The 13,761-nt window shown below is 47.9% G+C and overlaps 1 protein-coding gene across 1 annotated transcript in view; it reads right to left on the bottom strand.

Annotated features, from left to right (window-relative positions):
• The window catches only part of LOC144824202 (dynein axonemal heavy chain 11-like), a 3,356,387-nt gene that overhangs the window by 120,692 nt on the left and 3,221,934 nt on the right, over positions 1 to 13,761 (bottom strand). The window lies entirely within an intron of this gene.

Raw genomic sequence — 13,761 nt, 5'->3', positions numbered from 1 at the left:
TTCGGTCTGCATTCATTATCTTAGCACAGGCATAATTCTGAAATGGGTGGTGAAATGCTTTACAGATTAAAACCCCCCAAAAATGAAGGGGCAGATTTACAAGACCCTTCCGCCGCCGGTGCGTTACTGAACAAATAAAATAAAACACTAGGTGTTTCTCTATTGTTCTAAAATACTTTTCGAGTGATTCCCTCCTATATTTGCAGTTTCAATTCACATTTCAAGGGAGAAAGAAAATACCTGATTTCCCTCAATTTCTCTATTTTGTTTTACCCGTCTTGAAAAAGAAATGATGGGCAGGAGGGTAAAGTGCAGGCCAGGTGACAGTCATACCTATATGGAACGGCAAGCACCCCATGCCAGTGTAACCAATGAGAGGCCCCTGACAGAGCAGTTGCCATGTTGCAGCTATTGTCTTGAGGACAAATGTTTTGAACCATGCAAGAGGCTTAGTAGAAGGTGAGTTCTGCAAGCATTGACTTAAGTTAATGCAGATCACTGAGTGGGGATTTTCAGAAGAATGATTTCATGATCATCGAGTATTATCATCATACAATCACTTATTTTGTGATGATCTGCAACTGAGTTGGACATGGGCTAATACATTCCAGCCATATTCAATGGCCACAAAATTCAGTGATGGAGTATGGCCTCTTAAAGAGAGAGCTAAACCTACTCCAACAGGAATAACTATGATACTGCTTGTAATATCTACTCGCAGCAGGATATTGCGAGGCCTTGAGGAGGGAACTGAGAAGGTAGAGCTGTACTTCATGAAAATATCTACCATACATCATCAGTGTATTGACAATACTTGAACCATTGTAATCTGTAGTAAGACTATAATCAACCTTCTCACTTGACGTTGATCTAATAGACTTTCAATAAATAGCCCATTCTTGATGAATTCTTGCTGACTGTGCAAGTAAATAAACACCTATTGATGGCTCCCATATCCCACAGTATTAATGCTTTGAAATAAAATGCTGATCTCTCTTATCACATAATTTAATGATCAATACTATGTGTCCAAAAACAGAACATAAGAGGAGCATTTGGATCCAAATGGGATGAATTCTCCACCTCGCTATGGGCAAATGGTAAAAGAATTCCCTTATAAGAGGCACGGAGTATCCAGAGTTCCAAAACGCACAAATTTGTCTCACAATTATTGCCTCGCCAGCTTCATGAAAGTAGCACCAGATTGCAATCCAAAATGTGTTTTTATGACAGATGTGTTCTGTGCTGTGACTGGCTCTGCATTTCTCCTATTTGGGATCATAAACAATGGACAAATGAAGGCGTTAAAAAGAGTAATCAGAAAGTAAAGTTTATAAGGCATAATTAAAATATTGAGAGCATTCTTAGGCCCGAACTCTGAAAGTTTTAGCGCCGGGTTGGTGTTACTTTTTTAACGCTAACCCGACTCTTGGATTCACAAACCAACGTGAGTAAATACTTGCATTGGTTTGGATGGAAAAGTATCACATTTGCTTTAAGGGGGTGTTACATGGGCGTTACCATGCAACCACCCATGCTTCTTGACACCTAAGGTGTGTGCCTGGCACACGGCAGCTGAAATCAGCACTGGTGCTAGGGAGTGGGGAGGAGGGTGCCATTCCTTTGTCAATATGGCGCTCTACTGCTCTCTCCCTGTCATGCAGCGCAGCCTCGTAGGAGGCTGCGCTGTGTTGTGTGACAGTGCTCAGAATCTGGGCCCTAGTTTCAAAGCCATTGTTGCTGTTACACTTGTTAGAAAAAAGTCATGCAATTAGCATCGAGCATCATTTACCTGATTGGTGACATTCAAATGTTGTCTAGACTATAATATTTAAACTGCTGTGACCAATGTCACCCATGTGAGGAAAAGTCCAGAAATCATGAGCATATATGTACAGATGAAAATGTAGCAGACCAACTTTTACACTGGTAACTAGAACAATTGTAGATCCAACTTACCATCACAGCACAGGGACAGTTTAGAAACAATATGGGGCATATTTACAAGGGGTTAGTGCCACCAGAACGTCACTTTTATTGACGTTCTGGTGGCGATAACGCTTCGCCTTATTTACAAGGCGGGGTTAAGGCACTTAAAATGACTTAATGCCTCCTTGTATTTCATTTATTTTCACATTTATTTATTTTATTTTCAAATTTTTTTAGAGCGCACTGTTACCCGGAGGTGTCCTGGCGCTAAACTGTCTGACCATTGTGCGTGCGAGCTGAAAGCTTAGTGCGTGAAGAGCCAGGTCTTTAAGGCTCTTCTGAAAGATAACAGGTCAGACATCTGTCTGAGGCTAAGCGGCAGTCTGTTCCATGCTTTCGCAGCGCCCAAGGAGAAGCTCCTACCTCCCCACCACTGTATCCTAACTCTTGGGACTGTCACCAGTGCCTGCTCAGCTGACCTTAGGGATCTTACAGGCTTGTACCAATGGAAGAGCAGCTTCATACATTGGGGGCCTAGGCCGTGCAGAGCCTTAAAGACCACGCAGAGTGCTTTGAAGACTATTCTTTTACGAACTGGTAACCATTGTAGGTTCACCAGATCCTGTGCTACCAAGGCAAACTTAGGGGTACCCGTGATCAGGCGCGCTGCTGCATTCTGCAGGATCTGGAGTTTGTTTAGTAGTCCCTGTTGGGCATTCAGCAGGAGGCTGTTGCAGTCATCTAATTGGGATAGCACCAGTCCTGTTACCACTGTTTTCCTATGTTCTTCCGCCAGAAATGGTAGAACTTTCCAAATGGTTTTTAGCACATAGTGGGTTGTTGAGGATAGTGCATTAATTTGAGGTTTAAAGGACAGCAGTTCGTCCATAAGTACGCCCAGGTTTTTAACCTTCGCCACTGGGGAAGGGAGGGTCCCCATTTCTTCAGGCCACCAACGTGGGGACCAGAAGTTGTCCTTGGACCCGAAAAAAAGCACTTCCGTCTTTGCTGAATTAAGCTTAAGACAGTTTTGTGCCATCCAGTTGCTAATTAATGCCCCTATTCACGCAGCACTTAGCATGAAAGGGGTGGGCAATGGGTGTTGCAGTGGGCGACCAATTGCTTTTTGACGCTGTCCCCTATTTACAAGTCTGGGGTAACTATGGTGCAGCACCAAAAATAAGACTAGGGAAAACCTGGTCTTAATCTGGCGTAACAGGGAGAAACAATTAACTTCTTGTTTTTGCTGTTTCTATGTGTGCTGCAACATAGACAGAGCAAATTGCCAATAGTGAATATTTATGTGCAGAAAGGGATGCCTTCTTGCACATGAACAATCATACCTTGCAACGCAGGCACTCTTGTACTATGGTGCAAAGGTGCCTGCGTTGGTGCTAGGCAGCTAAATTTAGTGCCAGCGATAGGCAAAACGCAGGGGTAAGCTGTATTATTGTAAATACAGTACATCCCTAGATTTTCAGAATGTGGGAGCAAGGCGTTGCCAATTGTGGTGTAACACCATGCTCCCGTCAATCTTTTGGGAATATGCCCCTAGGTTTCTTTATGAATAACACGTTTTTTGAGTGCAACGTACAGTATGCATAATCACACAAAAATGTGCCATAACTTTGAGGAAATACGTTATAGCAAATAAAGCGAGTTTCGCACACCCAGAGTAAGCCCTATAAGTGAGTATATTGTATGCAAAAGACTTTTTACACTATTATTCTCACTAAGTCATGTCATGACCACGGGAGCACTTTTTCACACGTCTGAGCACCTGGTTTTAATGCAGTATTTGTTTTATGAAATTGCTGTCCTTTGTTTTACTCTTTGCTTTGTTGAATTTTAATATATCTGACACCTGGTCACCTACCTCCCTTTGTACGCTTGTAGGCCCTTACTGTGGGGATGTCTTCTGTTATTGTGGGAAGGTGTTACGAGGGTTGGGAATCTCAACTTAATCTATCTTTGGGTACTCTTCACCCATAATTCCTCTTTGTTCCACGAAGAGCAGCCATTCTTAGAGGCTGTGCTCTAGTCTTTCATAGGTGCTTAGAGTATTTTAAACGCTCGATGCACCATACGTGCTGTGGATGTAAACAGCGAGCCAGGCCCGGCTCTAGGAATTTTTATTTGGGTGGGCCAAGGGTGAATTCGGGTGGGCCACTGCGGGCTCGATTTGTCGCATATATGTCTAGGCAGGCCTGCTTCAGGGCCCACCTTTATCTCTTTTTAGTCTTACAAGGCTCAGTAAAACACACTTTTTCCCAAATCTCTTTCTAAATGTGATCACTCTCAGAAAGTGGTTTTTTCCATGTAATGTCCCTTTGATGGGAAGAGGAGGTTTCTGAGGTGGGAGTATCAGGCAAGTGACATTTCTTGGGCTCCCTCTGTGCGAGCCTTCAGGGAGAATCCCTCTTCATTACTACCTCCACCTGACCACGGACTCGGCAACGCACTCCCTTACAGGCTTGATTATCCACTACTCCTGTCCAGTACACCTTATCTCACAGTTGACTGTGGGCCCCAGTCCCCTACCAGGCACCAACGGGCTCCACTTTCATTTTTCCCGGTAAAAACATTAGTAAAATCACCTTCAAACTTAAAACATTGAATATAGCAGAAAATATAATTAGTACGCACTTTAAAGTATGTTCCACAGTAGCCCTTATGACCCGACTGCTAATTAAATAAACAAAAACAGAGAGGCCGGCCTCAGAGCTGATGCGAAAGTCTTTTTTGGCGCCGCACCAATAACCTCTTTCTCCGTAAATACCTTTACTCCCACTTTCCAACAGTGCCCCTACCTCTATTGACCTCCTCCTCGGATTCCATCACACCCACACGCAACAAATGCCCTTCATCTCCCCAAGCCCCTCCCCCTATTGACCTCCTCCTCGGATTCCCTCACTGCCACCCTCCACCAGTGCCCCTCATCTCTCCCTAACTCCCCCCTCCACCCCATGACCTCTTCCTCGGATCCCCTCACTACCACCCTCCACCAGTGCCCCTCATTGCTCCATAACCCCTCCCACTACCTCCTCCTCGGATTCCCTCACCGCCACCCTCCAACAGTGCCCCATATCTCTCCATAGCCCCTCCCACTACCTCCTCCTCGGACTCCCTCACTGCCACCCTCCAACAGTGCCCCTTATTAATTTAAAATTGGTTAATGAATTGCATTTAAGGAATCTCAAATAGAGATTCCTTAAATGCAATTCCTCGCTAAAATGCGAATTCTGTAATAGCGATTTTTGCATTTGGGATGATGAATCTCAAATGCAAAAACTGCGCTCGCAAAGGGCCAGATTCTGAGAATCTGGCCCTTTGCGAGCCGATTTTCGTTTCATGAATCTGGCCGATAGTGACAAAGGCAGTAACCCACTGAGCTATCCAGCGCTTTAAGTGGGCCAGGTCTCACTGGGTCTGAGCACCAGCAGTTTTTTTAAGGTTACCGTTATCAAAGGAAGGATTTTTCGCCTTTTGCCATGCAGAGATGAAGGGGTGAAACAATAAAAAAAAGTCTTGTTAACATGTACATGGTGTTTTAAAGACCTGTGAAGTACTCTGGTGCGGCTGCGATAATCTCTAAAACTGTCTGTGTGTGTGTGCGCCCGGGAAGCTGTCTCGGCCCGGGCTGACACGACGGGAGAGGGTTGAAGCACTTTGATCCCAAAGGCATTGCGCTCCTGCCTTCAAGCCCTCACTGCGAGGGCCAAGGATCCTGTTTGGGTGTGCCAGGCTCATGTTTGTGTGGGCCTGGCCAACCCGGCCCACCTGCTAGAACCAGACCTGCAGCGAGTGCGCCTCTGGCATGCCAAAGGCGCCCCTAAGGCATGTGTCCAGATCAAGGCCAGCACCAGCAACGCTGCCCCTAAGATGTCTCACGCAGCTGTCACTCCTCTCATTCAATATTCAAACCGGGAGCTATCGGCTTTACTCTCTGTACAATGCATACATCAAGGATCCCTGCTTTAAGTAAGGTTGGATTTTAGTTTTCTTTGCTCAAAGTGTGGTTTTTCTTTTACACTGCTGGTCCAAGCTCTGCCCGCTTTCCTTCACTCCTCGGGATTGACACACTCCGTCGACATGCTTGAAATGGATCCAGCATTAATAGGAATGGTAGTGTTTAATGCGGGCCTGCTGGACTGTCGCTGTTTACCAAGACATGCCTCGGAAATTTTTAATCTGCTAACTGACAAACAGTGGGATGTTATGTTTCTCAATGAAACATGGTTTAAGTACAGTTCTGCTACAAATATAACATTACCCATTCCTCAAGATTATGCAATTAAGCATTTCAATCGTGAGAATAAAATCGGTGGTGAGGTTGCAATAATACATCGTGCAGCATTACAGTGTTCTACCACCAAGCTCGACACTAATGACACATTATAGGGTATGTTGTTCAATATCACCCTGTCAGCCTTCTTCTCGGTCTCTGAGGAACTCATTTATTTTCCTTCAGCAGGCTCAACTAGGTTCCTACAATCTCTTTCTGAAACATTAGCGGGCTCAACTAGGTCCCTACAATCTCTTTCGGAAACATTAGGCCAACTCTATACACTACATGCCAACTTTTTGATACTTGGAGTTTTTAACCTTTGGGTAGATGATATGAGCAACAAAGCAGCAGAACAATTAGTGGGTCTCTAGAAGGCTTTAATTTAGTACAACTGGTTAAGGGACCCACCCACATAGCCGGCTATTTCCTGGATCTTATTCTGGCTAATCCGCTTTTGATCAATGTATGCCCGGTTGTGAACCTCACTTGGTCAGATCACGTTCTAATTCCTTTTGAGATTATAAGTGCCATCTCATCTGTACCTCCATGCACAACCAAGATTATGGCCAGAACATCTCATAAAGTCAATGATCTTCTATTAGCCAATGCCCTACAATCTGTTTCTGTTGAACAGACCGGTATACTAGAGCAAAATGCGGTGCTCTTTAATGCTTGGGTAGAAAAGGCTATAGACACCATTGCTAAAAAAATGCATTTTATCAAAAGACTTAGACTGTCAGATCCCTGGTTCTCCGACTCTCTAATGGCTCTTAAATCCAGCTGTAAGAGGCTGGAGAGACAATACGTCACAGAAACCAAAGCTACTTATCAGAAAGCTCTTAAAACATATCACAAAAACATTTATAGGGTCCGGAAAGCATTTATTGCCCTATTTATTTCTGAAGCCGACAACACCCCCAAAGAGTTGTTTAAAGTGGCTAAAAAAGTGGGAAAATGTCACTCACTCCATCAATTAAACTCTGCAGGACTCTCAGATTTTTTCCATAATAAAATCCAAGTAGTTTACAACGCTTTTCCCCATCTCTCTTTAACTACCTCAGGTCCTATTGCTCTCCCCTTGGCACCACTCCTGTCCTGTTTCTCTCCCATTTCCCTTGAAACATCAGCAATGGGTCTTGCCAACTGTAGATCTGGATCCCCTGTAGATCCCTGCCACCCGACGATTCTTAAACAGGTTACACCCGTAATAAATCCCTGGGTGACTTACCTACTCAAGGAATCTCTGGCTCAGGCATTGATCCCCTCGGGTTGGAAGTAGGCCATGCTACTTCCTTTACTTAAAAAGCCATCGGCCTACCCTAGGATGCTTTGCAATTTACGGCCTATTTCACTGCTACCTATTATGGCAAAGCTGGTGGAAAAAAATGGCAACAGACAGCTCACTTGCTAGCTGGAGAATAACTTTTTACTACATGAATGGCAATCTGGTTTACGATGCAGGGACAATACTGAGACCACTCTTCTCAAAGTATCTGAGCATATTAAAATGAATCTGGACCAAAATTCCCCATTTATGATAACGCTGCTAGATCTTTCAGCAGCTTTTAATATGGTTTCCCATGCGGTTTTGCTGGAAAGACTGTAGGGCTTTGGTATTACTGGGTGTGCCTTATCTGGGTTCCATCCCTTTATATGTAATCACACGCAATCGGTCCTACTGATCAAACAGCCAGGTCTTGGGTATCTTCCTGAAGGTCAGCAGGGCTTGGGTCTGTCGTAGGCTCAGTGGGAGGGTGTTCCATGTCTTGGCGGCGAGGTGGGAGAAGGATATCCCACTGGTGGTTGTTCTTCGGATGCGTGGGACGGTGGCAAGTGAGAGGTCGGCGGAGCATAGCTGGCGGTTGGGGATGTAGAAGGAGAGCCGTCTGTTGAGGTAGGCTGGGACAGTCTTATAGAGTGCCTTGTGTGCGTGGGTGAGGAGCTTGAAGGATATCCCCTTGTTGACGGTGAGTCAGTCCAGGTTTCTCAGGTGGGGGGGTGATGTGGCCGTGGCGTGGTACGTTGAGGATCAGTCGTGCCTCTGCGTTTTGGATGCTGTGTAGTCGTTTTATGAGCTTGGTCGGGGCTCCCGCGTAGAGGGTGTTTCCGTAGTCGAGTCTGCTGCTGACGAGGGCCTGGGTGACTGTCTTTCTTGTATCTGTCAGGATCCATCTGTAGATCTTGCGGAGCATGCGGAGGGTGTTGAAGCAGGAGGAAGAGACGGCGTTGACTTGATTGGTTATTGAGAGCGTTGAGTCGAGGATGATTCCCAGGTTGTGTGCATGATCGGTGGGTGTCGGGGCTGCCCCCAGTGCCGTCGGCCACCAGGAGTCGTCCCAGGCTGAAGGGTTGGAGCAGAGGATGAGGACCTCCATATTTCCGAGTTCAGCTTCAGACAGCTGGTCTTCATCCAGTCTGTGACGGCCTTCATTCCTTCATGGAGGCTTGGCTTTGGCGGTGATGGGGTCCTTGGTGAGGGAGAGGATCAGCTGAGTGTCGTTGGCGTAGGAGATTATGTTGAGGTTGTGCTGTCGGGCTTTGTGTGCGAGCGGGGCCATGTAAATGTTGAACAGCATCGGGCTGAGGGAAGATCCCTGGGGTACGCCGCAGATGATCTCGGTGGCTTTGGAACGGAATGGGGGGAGGCGGATGCTCTGGGTTCTGCTGGAGAGGACGGAGGTGGTCCAATCCAGAGCCTTGTCTCGGATCCCTGCGGCGTGGAGGCGTGCGAAGGCGGCAGAGAGGTCTAGGAGGATGAGTGCTGCGGTCTGGCAATTGTCCAGCAGGGTCCTGATGTCGTCGATGGTGGCGATGAGGGCAGTCTCGGTGCTGTGGTTGTTGCGGAACCCTGACTGGGAAGGGTCCAGGGTTCTGTTTTCTTCGAGGTATCGGGTTAGCTGTCTGTTGACAGTTTTCTCGATGACCTTGGCTGAGAAGGGGAGCAGAGAGATGGGCCGGAAGTTCTTGAGGTCTCTTGGGTCTGCCTTAGGTTTTTTGAGTAGGGCGTTGATCTCGGCGTGTTTCCAGCTCTCTGGGATGGTCAGAGTCTCGAGGGAGAGATTGATGACGTTGCGCAGGTGGGGTGCGATGGAGCTGATTGCTCTGTTGAAGACGTGGTGCGGGAATGGGTCTGACGGAGAGCCGTAGTGGATTGAGAGCATGGTCTTGATGGTGTCATCGATGCTCACACTAGCCCAGGCTAGCAGGGGGTTGTGGTTGATGATGTACGGAGGGTCTGTTGTGTTGCTGTCTGTTGGGTGTGTCCGGGTGTTGAAGCTGTCGTGGATGTCTACTATCTTGCGGTGGAAGAAGGTGGCGAGGGAGTCGCACAAGGCTTGAGACGGCGGGATGTCATTGGTGTTGGAGCTGGGGTTGGAGAGTTCCCTCACGATGTTGAAGAGCTCCTTGCTAATGTGTGCGTTGTTGTCGCGGAGGTCTTTAAAGTAGGTCCTCTTGGCCGCCATGATGAGGTGGTGGTGGTTGCGGATGGCGTCCTTGTGTGCTGAATGGCTGTCCGGAGTTTGTTCAGTGTGCCATTTCTTCTCTAGTTTCCAGCAGGCTTGCTTGGAGGCTAGGAGTTATGGGGTGAACAAGCTGGCCCGCTTGCTGGTGTCTCTGTGGGGGGGTTTCTTCAGCGAGGCGAGGGTGTTGGCTCAGTCCTCGATCCAGCGTCTGAGACTGTGGGCAGCGTCGTCGGTGTTGGAGGGTTTAGTGGGTGGGCTGAGAGCGAGGTTTGCGTGTAGTTGGTCTTCGGTGATTTTGCTCCAGCAGCGGCGGGGGATCTGTTGGGTGCGGTGGTGTGTGGTGGGTTTCTGGAAGGCGAAGTGGATGCAGCGGTGGTCGGTCCAGAGGAGTTCAGTGGTGTGGCTGATGGAGACGTACGGGCTTGAGGAGAAGACGGGGTTGAGCATGTGGCCGGCGGAGTGGGTGGGCGTTGTGACGAGTTGCTTCAGTCCGAGGTTGGCGAGGTTATCGATCAGGGTTGTGGAGTTGTTGTCGTTGTTTTTCTCAAGGTGAAAGTTCAGGTCTCCGATGAGTATGTAGTTGGTGGAGGTCAGGGCGTGCGTGCTGATCAAGTCGGCGATGGAGTCTCTGAACTGGGGGCGGGGTCTGGCGGGGTCGGTGGATGAGGGTGCCTCTGAGGGTGGAATTAGGGTCTGTGTGGATCTGGAAATGCATGTGTTGGGCGGTGCTGAGCGCGTCGTTGGTGCTAGTCGAGACCCTGATGCTGTTCTTGTGGACAATGGCGATTCCTCCTCCGACTCCATTGGTGCAGTCTCTGCAGGTGATCTTGTAGCCGTCTGGGATGGCAATGGCGATGTCGGGTGTGGTGGAGTCGTTAAACCAGGTCTCTGTCAGGAAGACGACGTACGGGAAAGTTGTGTCGAGCAGGTCCCAAAGCTCGACGGCATGCTTGCGTGCGGAGCGGGTGTTCAGTCGTATGCATCGGAGGTGGTTGGGGTCTTTCTTGGCGGGTGGTTCGTCGGCTCTGAGGCTGGTGTAGCTGCAGTTCTGGCAGGTGAAGGGGCTGTGCGTGCATTTCGGGGGGCCTTGAAGCAGGTGTGGCTCCTTACGGAGTTGAGAGCGTGCAGAGTGCTGGCATCATAGTGGCGGCGGTCGTCGTGGCGGGTGCGGGGGCCAGGGGTTCTGGCCCTGGGCACGGCCCAGGTGCGGACTCGCCTCAGGCACGCCTTCGGCGCGGCCGCGCAGTGGCTGGCATATATGGGGAGGTGGGAGGAAGGAGCAGCTGGGAGAAGGGAGGCGGGGGCAGCGAATGGGCAGTGGGCAGTCAGGGGGGCTGGGCCGCAGGGGACGCAGCGGCGAGGGCGGTGAGGGATATCGAAGGTAACAGAAGGAAAAGGGACACAAAATCGAGGGTAAAACGAGTGGCACAGAAAGCAAAAGAGAACAAAAAACGAGCGGAACAGAAGGCAAAAGGGGCACACAAATGAGGGAAAAACGAGTGGCACAGAGGGCAGAAGGGCACAAAAAACGAGTGGAACGGAAGGCAGAAGGGCACAAAAAATGAGTGGAATAGAAGGCAAAAGGGGCACAAAAATGAGGGAAAAATGAGTGGCACAGAGGGCAGGAGGGCACAAAAAACAAGTGGAACAGAGGGCAAAAGGGCACATAAAACGAGTGGAACGGAAGGCAGAAGGGCACAAAAAACGAGTCGAACAGAAGGCAAAAGGGGCACAAAAACGAGGGAAAAACGAGTGGCACAGAAGGCAAAAAGGGCACAGAAATACCGGAAAAACGAGTGGCACAGAGCCAAAATACAGAATACAGAAATACAGGGGCAGTTAAGAACAGAAGGCAGAACGGGCAGAGAGGCAGGGGGCAGTGAGGGGAACAGAAGGGAAAACCGGCCAGAGACACTGGGGCAGCGTGGGGTACAGAAGGAAAGACTGGGCAGAGAGAGCACAGGGACAGCGAGGGGAACAAAGGGAAGAAAAAGGGGCAAGGACCACATACAGGCAGCGGGGGAAGACAGACAACAGCAGTCACAGACACAACAATGAAAATACAGGCAATACAATAAAAGCAATAAAGTGGAGGATGAACAAACCTACCTACGGCCTACCACTGGCCACCAGGGATGAGGCACAGGTGGTAGCCTGCGGGTGGTGGAGGGCCTCAAACTTCCTCAGCAGCGGGAGCTGAGGCAGGGGACACACAATTGGTGCTGTGCAGAGGGGGAGCAACCTACCTTGGGGGGGTCAAGAGCCCTACCCTCTGTAATATATATATATGTCACCCCTGGCAGATATTGTGGAGTTCTTTAGGATTAGGGTTGTCTCATAAGCTGAGGATATACAGCAGTTCTTGTCTTTCCAAGAAAGGGATCCTTCAACATTAACTTCCCTCAAATTATGTCTCGACTCTGTTTTACAGTGGATGAATGCTAACTTCCTGAAATTAAATTCAAATAAGATCAAAGTCTTTTTTTGGTCCTAAAATCATATCTGATTACAGACTATGGTGGCCACCTGAGATTGACAATGCACCCTGTCCTGGCCAGGTGGCCAGAAACCTGGGGGTCAAATTTGATGCAGAACTTACCTTTGAGCCTCAAATAAAATCATTATCTAGATCCTGTTTTCAGACTCTCAGGTCCTTGAGACGGATGATGCATTTTATTCCCGTGGATGAACAGAAGACGGAGTACATGCCATGATTACGTCTAAACTGAACTACTCCAATTGCTTATATCTTGGTCTTCCTACTTATCTTTTACACCGGCTACAGATCCTTTAGAACGTGGAAGCCTGTCTGATCCTGAAATGTCCTCCCTGGTGTCCTATTTCTGTTCACCTGCGCCAGCTTCACTGGCTCCCAATTGGCATAAGGATACAGTTAATGACCGTTACCCTTGCTTTTAAGATTTTTTATTCCAGGGGTCCTTCGTGTCTTAGAGCCCATTTCAAACTGTCTCTCCAGGCCTGATCCCTTCGCTCTAATAATCCTAAGTGGTTTCAAACCCTTCAGACTGCAGATTCTAGAAGAGGAGGCCACTCCTTTGCTTATCTAACTGCCAATCTTTAGAATGCCCTGCCCTTGGCCTTAAGAAGCTGCACATCCGAAGCAGTTTTCAGGAAGAAGATCAAAACGTTCCTCTTAGACTCAGTTTAGGCTCTTTCGGATTTGACCTATGAAGCTTGTTGGACACACTAAAAGCCAGCACTGGGACAACTTTTTATATAGCTGTGCGCTTTATAAATGTATTATATTGTATTGTATCTCTGTCCAGAGTCAGAGGCTGATCTATCTAAGGAACAACATCTCCATGGATATTAGGCATCTTCGCAAAAATATCATGATACAAAGCTGCATACGATTGGGCTGTGTTGATATTTTGTCCAGGTATTAAGCTTCTCCAGCTCATCTCTCCAACTATAGATTTCGGAATACTAGTATTCAAGGCTAGGCCATGTAGGGAATATATAAATCAAAAGACACACAAATGATGGGCAGAATGAGGAACAAATCAAATATTCATCCCAAGTCAAGAGAATGGGTTAAAACTATTGTTCTTTTGCTCACCATGCCACCCCACTTTAGACTCAGCCAAATGCAAATCAGTCTTGACCCTGCTCCTCATGGGAACAGTCTAGCCCGAACTGCCAAGCCAGGTCCTCCTTCGACCAGAAACAAGTATCCTCAGACCTTCTGAGTATCACCCCTCAACAGCCAGTCTAGCTTGAATTCAGTGACACAGTGAGCCCGGGACCCAAGTCTGGGCATAATTGTTGCGCTTAGGGCGAGAAAGAAAAAGACTCACAAATGATGGACGGAATGCGGAAGAAATCAAACATTCACCCCAAGTCAAGCGATCTGGTTTAAATCCATTGTTCTGTTGTTCACCATGGCACCCCAGTTTAGACCCAGTAGCGTATAGCGTGTAGTCATAGCTTCGGGACGATTAAATGTTAGAATGTTAAAAAGAATGTGAGCATCGCTATTTGTTACCCACTCTTCATGTAATCACAATCAAGATATATCCTTAAAACAGATGGCATTTCCCTAGGTACTTGTGACAAATT

The sequence above is a fragment of the Lissotriton helveticus genome, chromosome 3_1 (assembly GCF_964261635.1).
Source record: "Lissotriton helveticus chromosome 3_1, aLisHel1.1, whole genome shotgun sequence".
Taxonomy (NCBI): domain Eukaryota; kingdom Metazoa; phylum Chordata; class Amphibia; order Caudata; family Salamandridae; genus Lissotriton; species Lissotriton helveticus.
Note: the sequence above shows the minus strand (reverse complement) of the source record. Positions and strands in the feature narration are given on the sequence as shown.